The sequence below is a fragment of the Lycium barbarum genome, chromosome 5, assembly GCF_019175385.1.
Source record: "Lycium barbarum isolate Lr01 chromosome 5, ASM1917538v2, whole genome shotgun sequence".
Taxonomy (NCBI): Eukaryota; Viridiplantae; Streptophyta; class Magnoliopsida; order Solanales; family Solanaceae; genus Lycium; species Lycium barbarum.
The window spans coordinates 117172070-117188896 of record NC_083341.1 but is presented as its reverse complement, the minus strand read 5'-3'; the positions used below and the strand labels follow the sequence as shown (position 1 = coordinate 117188896).

Below are 16827 nucleotides of genomic sequence, written 5' to 3'. Positions count from 1 at the left end.
TAGAGGTAGCTCGGATGATCACTTACCCCTGATTGAGTTTGCGTATAATAATAGTTACCACTCCAGCATTCAGATGGCTCCATATGAAGCCTTATATGGACAGAAATGTAGATCACCTATTGGATAGTTCGAGATTGGAGAATCTAAGCTAACAGGACCAGATTCGATCTAACAGGCAGTTGATAAGGTTAAGATTATTCACGAAAAGCTATTGGCAGCTCTGTGTTATGACATTCGGTAAGAAGGGTAAGCTAGCCCTAGGTACATTGGACCTTACAGGATTATGCGAAGAGTGGCCATGTGGCTTATGAGTTAGATCTCCCTTTAGACTTGGAGTCTGTACATTCGAATTTCCATGTGTCCATGCTTTGTAAGTGTATCGGAGATCCTTCTAGAGTTGTACTTGTTGATGATGTTCAGATTGCAGAGCAGCTATCATATGAGGAGGTCCTTATTTCCATCCTGGATCGATAGGTTCATAGGTTGAGAATCAAGGATATGGCTTCGGTAAAGGTACTATGGAAAAACAAGAATGTTGAAGAGATGACTTGGGAAGCTGAGAAAGATATGAAGTCTAGATATCCTCATTTTTTTCTGGCTTCAAAGCAGATGCAGACTACAGCACAATCATCTTCAGGTATGTATTATTTATCAGTTACTCTTATTGGTCGTGTGGGGCCATTTCTGTTATTGATTGTTGTGGCCCTGTGTGGCATTATATGGTTTGGGTTGCTGTGTGGTAGGTTGGTAGAGGTACAGTTACAGAGGAGACTCTGCCGAAGTTTCTATAAGATTCTTGAGACTTTAATCATTCAAGGATGAATGTTTCTAAGGGGGGAATGATGTTGCATCTCGTAGTTTTATACATTGAGATTCGTCATATGTTAGTTGCCATAGTCTTAGACACGGGGGCTGTTTCTGAGGTTATTCGAGGTTGGACATGCCTATCTTATGTTTATAAGGGTCTAAGTTCATGTTTGGTAAGTTACGGAATGATTAGAGAATAAGTGAATCGAAGCGGAAAGATATGTAAGAAGTTGATCTGTAAAATATGAAATGCGGATCGTATTTTATAAGATTGGTCCATATTCTGTGATACGGTCCTTACTCTATGATACAAAATGTATTTAAGGAATTGAAAAATTTCCAGAGAAGGCAGTTTGGGAGATGGAGAAATACGAACCAATATATGGTCTATATAATTTTATACCGCCAATAAGTTGGCCGTATAATTTTATACGACCAGTACTACGAACCGTATTTTTATGGCGGTGGATTTTTTTGATTTTATATATTAAGACCTCCTTCATTCTTAAGTTATTCTAACCCCAACCCAAGTTCATATAAGCTCTAGAAACCTCTTCTATTATATTCAATCACTTCCCCAAGCATAAAATCAAAGATTAAAGTGAGAATCAAAGTGCTTAGGGTTTTAAAGTGTTGTTGAAACTTTTCTCTTCTTCTTGTAGAAGCTTTGAAGGATATTTCAAGGTGAACTGATCTGGGAATTGAAGTGTTCTTGAGTTCTTGAGGTACGATTTCATCTTATTTCCATGTTTATGAGTTTATGTGGTAATTATGCTAAGGTTTTAGGGAAAGAAATTGGAGGAAAGGTTCAAACATGAACTTGAGGCTATTTTGAGTTGTAATTTAACTTGAGCTATGATTGTTAGTGTGTTTTGGGCAAAAATCTTGTTATGAGGGATAATAGTTAATGTTGAGGAAGTGTTGTATACAAGTGTATATAGGGCTGCTCATTGTTATATCTTTAAATGTTGTGAATATGAGTTTTGAGGAGATCATATGAGGTTGTTATGTAAATTGTTAGTTGTGGATTTTGTGGTGACGATTAAGAAATAGGCGAAATGCTGTCCATTTCACTTTATAATCGAGTTATCATTGATATACGTGATATATAAGCGCAATCTAAGTCGTATATGTATTCCTTTGTTATAGGAGTGGTGCTCTAGTGGTGATAAGCTTGTTGTTGGGTTACTTGGAAGACTTGAGATATGTTAAGGCTAACCCTTCTTTTATTTTGGCATGATCTATACTGAAACGAAGCATAAACGAAAGTCATTCCATAATAACTTTACTCTTAAATACGCGAGAAGCTTTTATTCTTGACCTCTTTATGATGATATTGATCTTGTCTCATAATTATTGATCCTTCAGAGTAAGTTAAATATTGTATATGGGGTTGCTCAACGGTATATCTTTAAATATTGTGAATATGATTTTTAAGGAGATCACGTGAGGTTGCTATGTAAATTGTTGGTTGTGGATTTTGTGGTGATGATTAAGAAATAGGGGAAATATTATCCATTTCACTTTAGAATCGAGTTATCATTGATATACGTGATATACAAGCGCCAACTAAGTCGTATATGTATTCCTTTATTATAGGAGTGGAGCTCTAGTGTGATAAGCTTGTTGTTGGATTACTTGGATAACTTGTGTTATGTTAAGGCTAACTCTTCTTTTATTTTGGCATGATCTATAATGAAACGAAGCGTAAATGAAAGTCATTCCATAACGACTCTACTCTTACTTACGCGAGAAGCTTTTGTTCTTGACCTTTTTATGATGATATTGATCTTGTCTCATGAATATTGATCCTTCAGAGTACGTTATGTTGATGATGATAGTTCCATAATGATAACCGGAGGTGCAACGACCTTACGTCACTGCGATAGAGTCGTAACACTTTTTTGTGCTCTCATACAGTCTTCAGCATTTGTTTACTTAGAGGGATCTTAATGCTAGGTAGCGGAGATGGATGAAGTTGCTTAAGGATTATGACATTACCATTTTATACGATCTTGGCAAGCCAAACGTGGTAGCGGATGCCTTGAGTAGGGAATCGGCTAGGATAGGTAGTTTGGCTCGCTTGATCATTTCGGACTGTTCGTTGGCCATAGAGGTCTAGAATCTGGCTAATAGTTTCATGAGGCTCGATATATCTGATTCGGGTAGAGTGTTGGCTTGTGTTGAGGCGAGGTTGTCATTTTTAGAGCAGATTAAGGCAAGGCAATTCAAGGATGCATGTTTGTGCAAGATCCGTGATAAGGTTTTGAGTGGTGAGGCCAAAGAGGCCATGTTTGATAGTGAGGGGGTCTTGAGGATTAAGGGACGTATTTGTGTTCCTCGCGTTGATGACTTGATTCGGACGATTCTGGCGGAGTCCCATAGTTCTAGATATTCTATTCATCCTGGTGCTACGAAGATGTATTGTGACTTGAGTCAGCATTAGTAGTGGGCTAGGATGAAGCGTGATATCATTGAGTTTATGTCGCCGTGTCTAAATTGTCAGCAGGTTAAGTACGAGCACCAGAAACCTAGGGGAGAATAGCCATGGATTTTGTCGTTGGTCTTCCGAAGACCTTCGGTAAGTTTGATTTGATTTGGGTCATTGTTGATAGGTTGACTAAGTTGTCTCATTTCATTTTGGTTCATATCATCTACACTGCTCAGAAGTTGGCCCAGATTTATATCCATAAGATTGTTTGTTTGCATGGGGTCCCTATTTCCATTATATCTGATAGAGGCACGCAGTTTAAGTCCAGGTTTTGGAGGACTTTGCAAGCCGAGTTGGGCACTCGATTGGATCTCAGTACAACTTTTCACCCTCACATAGGTCAGTTTGAGTGAATGATTCAGTTTCTTGAGGATATGCTCCGTGCTTGTGTGATTGACCTTGGTGGTCATTGAGACCAGTTCTTACCATCTGCAGGGTTTTCTTATAATAATAGTTACCACTCGAGCATTGATATGGCTCCGTTTGAGGCTCTTTATGGGAGGCGATGTAGATCTTCTATTGGGTGGTTTTATGCATTTGAGGTAAGGCCATGGGGTACTAACCTTTTGAGAGAGGCATTAGATAAGGTTAAGGTGATTCAGGATAAGCTCTTAGCAACTCCGAGTAGACAGAAGAAATATGCGGACCGAAAGGTTCGAGATCTTGAGTTCATGGTTGGGAAGTAGTTCTTGTTGATGGTCTCACCCATGAAGGGTGTGATGAAGCTTGGGTAGAAGGGCAAGCTCAGTCCTAGGTTCATCGGTCCATTTGATATTCTTGATCGTGTGGGGGAGGTAGTCTATAAGTTGGTTTTTCCTCCAGGTTTGTCAGGTATTCACTCGGTATTTCATGTTTCTATGTTGCAGATATATCACGGTGATTATTCTTACATTATCCGTTGGGATTCAGTCTTGTTGGATGGGAACTTGTCTTATGAGGAAGAGCCCATTGCAATTTTAGATAGAAAGGTTCATAAGTTGAGTTCTAAGGAGATAGCGTCAGTGAAGGTCCAGTGGAAGAATCGTCCACATTGAGAAGACTGCTTGGGAGACTGAGTCCAATATGTGAAAAAAGTATCCCCAGCTTTTCACCCAGTCAGTTACCTTTCCCCTTGTTTCCTTTCCTTGTCCGTTCGAGGACGAACGATTGTTTAATTGTCATTTGATGTAATGACCCGCTAGGACGTTATGTGCGTTTTGACCATTTTATCCTTGCCGGTTCATTTCAGACTAGCATCGAGTCTAGTGATAACTTAAAGATTCAGAATTTTAAAACAAAGGCATTTGATTGTATTTTTGTGCATTTGGGTGAAAACTTGTTTTAATCCGTCGGGGGGTTGACTTAGTACATTAGACCTCTGTTGGGAATTCTGAGGCCGCAGATGAGTCTGTAGAGTGTTTCTACATATGTGTGCATGTATGGTTTGTGTAAATAGGGCCTGAGATTGATGTTTGGATTTTGTATAAAAACTTGGCAACAAACTAGATTTACTGGTCCTGGTGCGACCACTGCAGCAGATGGAATCGCTACAGCTAGTCCACCAAAGCCGGTGGTGGACCGCCATAGCGAGACTGCTACAGTGAGTCTGGCCAATTAATGAGGTCTTCCGTAGCGGTTAGTCCACCAAAGCGGGTGGTGGACCGCTATAGCGAGACCGCTACAGTGAGTCTGGCCCATTAATGAGGTCTGCCGTAGCGGTGGATATTGCCGCTACAGTGAGTGACCGCTGCAGCGGTCGACGGGAGGCAAAAAACCCACATTTATATTGATAATTTCGAGCCATTGGTCCCATAAGTCTAAAAACAGTTTTCAAGATAGAAAGAGGCAAATTTATTCCATTGTTTGGTGAAGGCATCTTTGAGGGTAAGTCTTAATCTTTACTTTGTCCATCCCCCTTTCTTCTTTAAGTGCCATGACTAGTTAAGGTTCTTTAATGGTGAATGAAAATCCTGCAACCCTAGAATTAGTAAACCCTTGAATAAATGGTGGATTGTCGATTCATTACTGTTCTAGCATATAAGAGTGTAGGTTATTACTTTCTTGGATGGGAAATTGATTAATTATGGTGATAATTATGTATTGAGACTCAAGGCTCCACCCAAATGGGAAACTTTGGCTAAAATCTAATTTGAAAGGGTTAAAGTAATTAGAAAACCCATAAATTGGAAGACTATGATTGTAGAGATTGGGGGTAACATAAATTCACCCTTAAATTTTGGTTTCACCCATTCAAAAAGGTTAGGAGTATTTGGGGTCTTTTTCCCCAATGTTGATGCTTATTTGATTAGATGGCTTGTTGCTTACTTAGCATTATATTGCTTGACTTTGAGCATTCGGAGGCATTACGAAAAGGAAAAGCTCTAGCGGAGTAGCTTGTATTCGTTTTAGTTCTGCACCTGAGGTAGGTTATGGTTTACTTGAGTTAAACTTTGATTAGTTGATTGTATATGTAGTAGAATTAACGGGATAAAGCATGATTGGATCTTCGGACATGACGTCTGGTTGGATATTACTTAGGTTGGTATGATTGTTGGTTATGTGGGCTTGTCGCCATTACTTTATGTATTGAAACCTGAGGTGTATTTGTTGTGATATAGGAAGGAAGGAGTTGACACATGTACTCTTCTTGTTGATTGAGATGACTTATGCATTTATGTTGTTGTTGAATTGAATTATCTGAGTCTTATTGTGATTTGTGGAATGGTGCCCCGTATTCCTTGACATTAATATTATTGACTGATCATGTTTCATACTGAGTGTTGAACTGGAATTACGTTGAGATTCATCATGTGATCAGATATATATATAGGCACATCTGACACAGGGTGAGGATGTGGCCTAGTTATGGACGCGTGATCCGAGGTCAGTTCCACAGCGAGTGGTACATGGACACTATAGGTACCCTGCAAGTCATTGTATGATGACTTTCGAATCTTTGATGTTGTAATAGTTTAGAATTCGGGACTTGTGTTTTATTATGGCATGACTTGACAGTTTTACGGTTTTACTCTTGCTATTGATTTATAATTGGTTAAATGAATGAGAATTTGGTTAAGTGGATGGTTTTCTCACCAAGAGAGTTAGTGTGGGTGCCATCACGATGGGTTGGATTGTGACACCCTACTAATTCCAGACTATACTCACCTTTCGGGGGACAAAATGGGTTCGAGTTTATGGTGGAAATGCGACGTTCGGCCCAGCCCTCCTAACACCCAAGTATGGTTTTACGGCCTTAGATGGGTCGGGACAAGTTGTGGGTTGGGTATTTCTGATTTTATATTATTGATTAAAATTATAATTAAACTTCGTAAGTGAATACAAATTTGAAAAGTAACTTCAAAGGTTTTATGAGCCTTTTATTTTATCAATAGATTAATTTGCAAAGTCTTCAAAGCTAACAAATTATAACTAGATTTTCTTAATTTCATAAAGTTAAATTAGAAAGAGGAAATTCAATGCAGAAAATCGTATTGTTGCACAACAACCCCATTGTATTTTCCTACTAAGTAAAAAAGAGGCATGTAATGACATCTACCAAACTTCAAGGATGAGAAAATATATATTCTAAAAAAATTTAATACCAGATATGTAGTTGATATTCACCCATAACACTGTATTCTCCTCAAAGTTTGCTGGGGCCAATATTTTTTTTTTCGGGAGAAAATAACATGTTAGAACCATTCACTGTGCCAGGGTACTACATGATAGAACTAAAGAGTAAAGTAATGTTCAACAACAACTCATCCATTTACAAAACAAAAATTCAGAGCTCAGTTTCAGACCTTTCATCCATACTCCATTTACAAAACAAAAATTCAAACCTTAGTTTCAGAGCTTCTTCAAGCCTCCTTCTTTGGATCCTCCTTCTTCGGGTCCTCCTTCTTCGGTTCCCCCTCCTTGAATTCCTTCACAATAGCCTTTTTAACCGCTTTAAACATCAACTTTGGTCTTCTTTTTTAGTAGAACGTTTAATTTTTGTAGGTGTAGGTTCATCAATCTTTCCAGAGGCTGCCAACCAAGAAACATTTGCAGGTAAATGAGACCTGACACGCTTAACTTCTGCATCTAATCTAGCTAGTATCTCCATATTTCATCCCTATCATCACAATATTTTATTTCATCTTCCTCAAAAAAGTATTTTTTAAGATTATCCGAAATGGCGGTTAAGAATTGTTACACCCCGTACCTCGGAGAAGCACTGGTTAAATTTGAATGTAAGTATGTCGAGTAACGACTAGGTAAAATAACTTTGGAGTATGAGGAACGAGGCATTATTAAGTATATTGTTTAAGTAAAAGACGAATTACGATCTCGTAAGTCGTAATCGGGAAAAACTATTTTGAAACACAAGAATATGGCTATTATCATGTATAATAAATGATAAGCATCGTGTATGGAGAGTTTCGGAAGCTTTCGAGACCAAGCAAGTTGAAGAAAATAAGTTCGACGAAAAATTGAGAAATGCTGGAAGGATTTTTAGTCAACTTTGGAGGCGCATATCTCCTAGTATATATGGAGTTTTAAGGTGTTTGAAAAGCCAAAAATGAAGTTTGTCGACTCTAGTTTGTAATGCAACAAACCGCTCGTTGATAAGACATTGGAGTAGAGAATTATAGACGTTACAAACTGAACTGTGGACGCAGAAACAGGGCGCTACAGTACTGCTACAGTACTGTAGCTACAGTGCGCCGCCTCAGCCCCTATAAAAAGGGTTAAAACCCCATTTTTTTTCATCCAAAATGTTCCAAAACTTTCCAAAAATTTCAGCAAAGGAAAAGGGCTCTCATATCACCCAAAAGTGAGGATTTTGAGTAAAATTAAAGCTACGGAGTATTAATCGAGGTCCAAGCAACGTGTGGTGGTGATTGTAGTATTGTCTTGCGGCGGAATTTGGCTTGGATTCAAGGTGAAGGAGTGAAGATATAGTATTATTATTGAGATAAAGGGATGAATCTCTTGCTATTAACGTTAATATTGGTTTATTTATGGAAAAGGAGTTGTAAATTATGTAAATTAAGTCTGTTGGTGGAAATATGGAACAAACACCATATGGGCTATTTTATGGAATAATTTGATATGGGAAATGATTTTATTGATGTTGGTATTGTTATTGTTGTGTTGGTTGTTGAATTGAGAATTTGGGCTGGGCATATAAACAGGGGAGATGCTGCCCGAATTTCGACAGAAGCTAAAAGGATTTTAATTAAAGTTTCGAGACGAGCGTATGACGATGATCCTAATGATATTATGAATGGTTATATATGTAGATTACGAGGCTACGAATAATTCTTAAGAGAGTTGCAAGACGAGAAGTAAGTTGGAAGTCAAGAAATTATCCTTCAGGTATGTTAAGGCTCGCCCCTTTCTTTCAAAGGCATGATCTTTAGGTTATGGTTTCATAAATGTTTCCTTATTTTCCTCGTCATCAAAAGTTAAATGTCCCAGATTCCAAAGCATGATTTCCTTCTTGATATTCCATAAATGTTTTTCAAAGTACTCCTATTTTCCAAAACCAAAGGTTGTGATTATGTGAGTTCTTATGATAACGATGAAGGATATGGTTTTCAATGACAACGATGATGTCAAAAGTGAGAATATCATTATGATGACTATGATGAGAACGATCTTACGTTTAAAGGTTTCAAGTTTATGATTTCAATGACGATATGAGAATGTCGAGCTATTTATGGATTTCTCAATCTATTCATGGATGGTGACTTTATTTCTAAATCTTCCAAAGTATATGAATTGATGCCTTATGAGATTTACGATCCTATTCTATGTTTTCTCTTAATTCTATTCTTCATCGATAGTCTCACCTTAAAATAATTGTTCCTTCAAGGTGAGACAAGCGACGATGAGTATTCCATAATATAATCGGAGGCTACCGACCTTACGTCACTCCGATACAGTTGTGGCTTTTGATTGGGCTCTTATGCATGCTTTATATATATATATATATATATGTATTTTCTCACACCGCGCCGCGCTATAGTCGGCCGGCAGGCACGTAGATGTGCACACCACTGCAGTGGGCATGTTATGATATTGCCCCGGACGTGGGAGGCCTGGACGCAAGCTAATGATGATAACACCGAGCCTTAGTGGCCGGACATGATACTATATATATAACACCGAGCCTTAATGGCCGGGCATGGTACTATGTATATGTATAAAAATATTTTTTTTTTAAAAAGGCTAAGCATGCATGACATCCGCCTTACGAGGCATTCAGATGTACAGGTTATCTCTCTTATTCCTTGTTACTTTTCATATCTATGTTATGTTGTTACTCATGCCTTACATACTCAGTACATCATTCGTACTGACGCCCCTTCTTGTGGGCGCTGCGTTTCATGCCACGCAGGTGTATACAGATGAGTAGAGGATATTGCTAGAAGATGTTCCAGCGGGATTGGCGAGCTCCATTTCTTTCCGGAGTGTTGCCGAGTCAGAGTATGTGTGTTATGGTATATTGATTTATGTTAGAGACTTTGCAGACAGAATCATGTGTACAGTATGCCCGTCTTGTAAGCGGCTAATTAAGCCGATGTATCATTATGCATTACTTTCCAGAGTCATATGATTACAAATTTTATTTGGTTCGAGAAAGATGAAAAGAATGTTTTCGAAAAGCTCCCATTGTGCATTTCATTTCATGACTTAAGAGTCCTGTGAGATTTATAAGTATAACGAGAAGCAGCGGGTTCGCTCGACTCTAAGTAAGGATCGGGTGCCCATCATGCCCTACCAGGATTGGGGTGTGACAAGAACAATGGTGGAAAAAATCTATGAAAAATGTTCATCAAAGAACACAAGGGGTTAGTGGAAGAAGGAAAAAAGTGAATTTGAGAGACGTGTCAATCATCTACTGTTATAGTAGCATTGATTTCTACGGTAGGACTTGCTGCATCTATTATGGTGCAAGGACAGAGAGATGAAGGTGACTTCACCCGTTTTTATCGTATAAGCACAATAAGCATGTACTTATCTCTTGGAGCTATATTCATGCTACTGTTTTACCTCAAGAGCGACTTTATAAAATTAATGGCCATAAGCTAATTTTTAATAAGAGGCTTTATACTTTATAATAGACTTTATATATACAAACACATAAAGTTAGTGTCACAATTCTTCTTTTATTTTTCGTACATATGGCTTATAGGATAGTATTTTACAAGGCATAAAGCGTCTTTTAAGTTCACAAGTTAGTCATATGTTTGTGATACATACCTTAGATCTTATTTTAAGAAAGTTATTTACTAATATAAAAATTTGAGTAGTTTAATTCATGTTCTAAAATACTTCTGCTCTTAAAAAAAAAAAAAAAGACAATCTTTCTTTCCTCCCTTTCTATACAGATTTTGCATTTATTTCTATAAACTTCAATATTTTTTAATTAAGCAAGAAAATCATTGATCCACTATTAAAAAACTTTAGGCCCCAAAATTTTGAGGGCCTTTAAAGCCAAAGATTTATTAGCTTTGCCCTTAAGCTGCCCATAGATATTTGTCCTAAACTTAAGACGGACCCGTTAAGCTTCCTTAAAAGCATTTTGAAGTTGATGATTGTAGGCAACTCAGCCTGGATATTTTCATCAATCTGCCAGGCAATAAAAAATTTTCAGATACTTGTGTAGTTGAGGAAACAACAGAAATGTCGTTATGCTTACTGATAACAATCTTTTTTTAGTAAAAGCCATTAAAACTTCTATGCAATACGATTCAGTCTACTTGTGGTCCGACTAAGTATCGTAGGCAACGTGATAATGTTCTTCATTAACCGTAAATTAGTTTTTGTATTTGACATAAAATTATTATTTTCTTATTCTGTTATGTCGCTGGCACAATGAAGGTTTTGTTTGAATTGGTGTTACGTGAATTAATTTCTCTTATATTAGTTGGACTTATATTTATCAACGAATTCATTCTTACTTTTGTTTGAGTCATGCCATCTTGAAAATCCAAATACATATGTCACTCTTTAAGTAATCAGCTATGACTCTTTGCATTTTAATGAACTCCTTGCAAGTGACTCTTTTCTTCCTTTCTACTAGCTTTGCCTTAGCTTATTTTTTTAGTGGATTACGTTTCTTGATCTTACTGAAAATTTAAAAACATACAAGATCTCACTTAACCTCGAGATCTCCATCATTTGAACATACCATTCTCCACATGAAGTGCACTTATAAACCAAAGGAAACTTAATCCCTACAAGTAAAGAATTGCAGCATATATAGGAAAATTTATAAGACAAGATAAATTTTATTAATACAGTGGAAGGTAATTGAACTGCAGTAGAGAATAGAATTCAAAGCATTACAATAGTCTCGCTGTTTACTTTTTCCTACCCAAATATGTCATTGTAACCAAAGCTATTTCCGAAACACGATACAACTGCATCCACGATAAAAATCTTAAACATGACCACAAAGTATTAGTAAGTAATAACAACCAGAACTATATATGTCCTTTAGGGGGATGAGAGGTTTCGTAGTGGTGTAGTGAAGAAGGGGTGGATGTTGTAATGAGGGTGGTTTGGGTTTCATAATGGGGTTGGTCAGAGGCGAATCCAGGATTTCAAGAGGATGAGTTCACCTTAAAAAAAAAATTTTAAAAAAAAGATGCAAAAGTACATTTAATAGGGTTGGATCTCACAATCTTAAGTGATTAAAGGTAGCACTTTTGCTCCATTCGGTCTAGTTTTAGCCTGTGTTTCTTTAGTTAATATTAGATATATTTTACGGATTATATACATAATATACCGAGTTTAGTCGGGTGACCATCTGTTCACATGACCGATTTTTTATACCTGGATTCGCCCCGGGGGTGGTGAAGGAGTGGTGTGTGTAATTGTGGGTGAGATTAGGAAAAATTAGTAGGAGGAGGATGGGCTTGCCAAGTAAACTTTTTCACACGCAAACAGATGATAGGAAGTGAAAAAAGAAGTAGCAGACGTAGAAGAATGTAAAGGAAGGTTACTATGAGAAGTTGTCATGTCGACTTGAGTACTAATTGGTTTCAAGAACAATATAACTTTTTTGAGATTTTACATTAAAATTGTTTACAAATAGAAGTGGATCGTAAAGACTAAAAATGATGAATTGAAATGTTACTGTTTCTCAGGTCAATGAACAAGTCTTGCACTGGAAATTCCAAACCAAAGCTACAACATACAAATTCATTCAATTTGATGTTACTCTTTCGGTTTTGTACTAACGGCACTTCAAATTACAGAACATCGGCGAATTCAAAGAGTGGTGTCTTTAGGAGAAAATGACGGTGTATTAAATATGAGACAAGGCCTCTAAATCTATAGCCAATGAATAGGTGAATCTGGTGTTTTTTCGGGAAACTGGCAGTGCCTTTACGAGAAAATCCATGAGCCTTTACTAAAAATGACATGTGCCTTTTTGAAAAAAGACGTCAAAAATAAAACAGTCATTTCCCATTCACTCACAAAAAACCAACAGTATCTAATTTCCAGTTAAAAGTATTTTATAAATTTTAAACTCTTTAATTTCTACTATTAATTTTCTAAGTACTCTACGAGCTACGAATGGAAACCCATGGCTTGTAAAGTACTTAGAAATTGCGTTCTATTTTTTTTTTTTTTTACTTGCATCTATATGATTATAAAAGCTTTTCGTTGATTTTTCAAGTCCTTGCGCGAGTGTTTGAAATTTCAAATGAAAGCTACTTATATATCACACATTCCTCCCACTTTGAATTTTCATATTGAAATAAATTGCGGAAAGAGTAACGGGGAAATATAAAGGGAAAAGTCAAGATAAGACTGCTGCCTTCATACCAAATTATCAATCAATTCCAAGTTTACAAAATATTGTGAGTCTCAAGTCAATGCACAAGTTTTGCCAGGGAAATGTCAATTTTGGCTAACAAATTAATTGTATTCTTGTTGCTTTTTTATTGTTTTACTTGTCCAAATACATGAAATTTAGTTTTTAAAAATAACAAAAGAATCCAAGACACAAACTTACACTTGCACATAAAAGTATAAACTCATGTTGGATGGAAACACATAGCCTGCAAAATGATTAGAATTTAGAAATTACTGTCCAATTAGCTCTTTTCTCGCACCTAAACGTATAACCGCAGTTGTTTGAATTTTCGAGTAATTGCACTGAGTCTTGCTGTGGAAATTTCAAATGAAAGCTACCTCAAACATAAATCACTTTCACTTTGAATTAATTTTCATTGTGATGTTACCTTTTGGTTCCACCCCTGCATTCCTTCTCTATCTATAAAGAAGCGATATATGTCCAACTTTCAGGTAAGTCTAAAAGAAGGTCTCTTTTGAACTTTGAGGTATTTCCCTTCTTACCAAAAGTCTATCTTCTTTTTCTCCCAAACCAATTTAGAAACAGTTTTTCAACTTATCTCAAACCAGAAATTGACTTTTCTTATCCAAACATACACCTTTACGCTTCTTTTGTAGTTGATTGAATTGTTTTCTGTTAACATTGTTATTTTTACCTAATGGCTATATACCGTACGTATATATCATAACCTCAACTGATGAACCATGATATGAAGCCAAATATTAATTATTGTTGCAGATTTTGGATTGAAGAGGCAGGAAATTGAAAACAAAATTGCAATGGTCGCCATATGTCTGGTCTAACGACTAAAGCTGAACAAAAGAAAAGTGTGCCAATTTCAAAACTGGTCTTCATCTTCTACTCTCTCTCTCTCAAAAAGATTGTCTTAGTTTGACTTGGAAAGAACTTTAAGTAATAAAGTAGCACTTTTGAAATGTATGGTCCAAAACAAACCTTAAATATTTGTGTGGTTGTTTATTATCTCATAAAATTAAATTGTTTCTAAATATAGAAATGTGTGAATCTTTTTTGGACAAACTAATAAGGAAAGGAAGACAATCTTTTTGGGACGGAGAGTACTATATTGCCACCACTTACTTCCACGACCTTTCATCCCCGTAGTATTACCTAGCATGGCCTATTTACTGGATCATTCAAGGTTGTGTTTTCACTGAAATATGGGTCATTGCCCATGAATGCGGCCACCATGGCTTCAGTGATTACCAATGGGTAGATGATACTGTCGGTTTTACCCTCTACTGTGCAATTTTAGTGCCATATTTCTCGTGGAAATATAGTCATCGCCGTGACCACTCCAACACGGGTTCCCTTGAGCATGATAGAGTGTACATTCCCAGGCTTAAATCCGAACTAAGATGGTTCTCCAAATATCTGAACAGTCAACTAGGACGAGTACTCATGGTTCTCCAAATATCTGAACAGTCAACTAGGACGAGTACTCACCCTTACCTGCACCCTCACTTTTGGCTGGCCTTCTTACTTGGCCTTCAATGCTGCAGACCTTATGATCGCTTTGCAAGTCATTATGTTCCATATAGCCCGATTTATAATGACCGTGAGAGGCTACAAATCTACATATCATATGTAGGTCTGGTTGCAGCCATTTATTTGTTGTGTCGCATTGCTTTGGCAAAAGGGCTAGCTTGGCTTGTATGCATCTATGGGGTGCCCCTCCAAATTATGAGCAGCTTTGTAGTGTTACTCACTTTTTTGAACCACACTCACCCCTCAATGCCACATTTTGATTCTTCCGAGTGGGATTGGCTAAGGGGAGCTCTAGCTACGGTAGACAGAGACTTCGGTGTGCTAAATAAGGTCTTCCACAACGTTATAGATGCTCATGTTTTGCATCACCTATTCACAACTATACCACATTACTATTCAGTGGAGGCATGTAGCGATTCCCAAGTGGGAATAGCCATTAACATTAACTAAAAGAAACTAAAGAGAAGAAGAAAGGAAAATGTAGATAAAAATAAGGTTTTCATTCAATAAAAACGCGAATACAGGGTATTTAACACTGACCCAAACAATCTAACCAACCCGACACATGACAACTACAGCGGTGACCAGCTTTAGGGACTAAAAAGTAAATAAAAAGGACCCAAATGACATTAGACAAACTTAGGAAACTAAATACATAAAGTGGAAATAAAATAGGAACCTCTCAATTGTTACAAGGCAACCAAAGCTATCAAGCCATTACTCGGAGAATACTACCAATTTGATGGTACCCCATTTTATAAAGCAATATGGAAGTATTCAAAGGAGTGCATCTACGTGGAAAAAGATGAAGCATCTCAAGACAGAGGCGTCTTTTGGTATAAAAACAAACTGTAAAGGATGAATAAAAACAGTTAGTTATAACTTGCAATTTGGTTCTATATATAGTTTCTCGTTTTATATCATATTTGTCACGCCCAAAACAATTGGAGGAACGCGACGCCCCAATGCTGTCAACTGCCATATCCATGAACATGCATTTCATAAACTTACACTAAACCCTTGAAATCTTTCCAATAAAACATGTCTGAGTAGCCTTATCAGACTATAGGTTACGCTAGCTGATAGTCTGAATCATGACATAAAGTTGTAATGTAATCAGAAAGAGCTCACAACTTTGCCAATTTATATAGAACACAAAATCATAACTTGAAAATGAAAAGTTTGAGAAAGGGGCACCCCTACTATACCCCTAAATTACAAGCTAGCCCACAACGGCTGAAAAACCGATGTTGCTTGCTGCTTGCAGGCTCGATCAATCCCAACGAGAGAAGGTAGTGAAAGAGAAGTGGAAGGGATTTATTTTATGTACAAAGTATGTCAACCTATTATCATAACTCAGCCTGTATGTGAAGTCATGTCTAGAACTACAGAAGTTCTCGAGATTTATTTCTTGCCCTTGTTCGAGATAAATTTGGTTAGTAGAAAATAAATAATTGCAATCATAAAACAAAAATGAGAAAAAAAATCATTTTATTGATTATTTTGTGAGTACAACTCTGGATGTATCACTTGATTCTAATCTCCGTGTTGTTCGCTTTGATTCGAGGGTTACTGTAGCGTATTTCTCGAATCAAGGATGAACTTTTGTTGATGTGTTAAACCTTCGAAGAACTTTGAGCAACACTTTGAATTGTTCTTAGGGAAGACGTCTCTCGAACTCTTCTTCCTGTTGAAGACCTTTGCGGAAGACTTGTGTAGATGTTGTTGCTCTCCTTCACCTCTAATCAATGATAATATGCAGCTTTCAAGATGTCTTCAAAAGGGGATGGACAGTGACACCTTTATATAGGTGTGAGTTAGAGCTTTGGGATATTTTGGTCTCCAAGTAATTCTAACGGGCCTTGGGCTTGAAGAATATGGCTTGGGCTTATCTTGTCGACTTAATGGGCTAACCTAATGCAATTTGGATTTCTTTCAAGTCATGTAATTTTGATGTAAATAATTAATCTAACTTTATTAACCAAAATTTGACTTGATCAACACGTCAATAACCTAGAATATAATCCTAATTTTGTATGAATTAATTCAATTAAAATTTTGATGTCTACTGTTTTAAATTGATGTTTAATTTCAAGCGAATCATTTAAACTTCTTACAAAAATATTTTTCTTAATGAACTTATAAATTTTATTTGGACAACGATGTCAGATGACTGTATCCT

At 36.9% G+C, this 16827-nt stretch overlaps 1 pseudogene; it reads left to right on the top strand.

Moving 5' to 3' along the window:
* The first annotated feature begins 498 nt into the window (after positions 1-498).
* Positions 499-15620, top strand: LOC132639662 (delta(12)-acyl-lipid-desaturase-like; annotated as a pseudogene).
* Positions 15621-16827: the final 1207 nt, after the last annotated feature.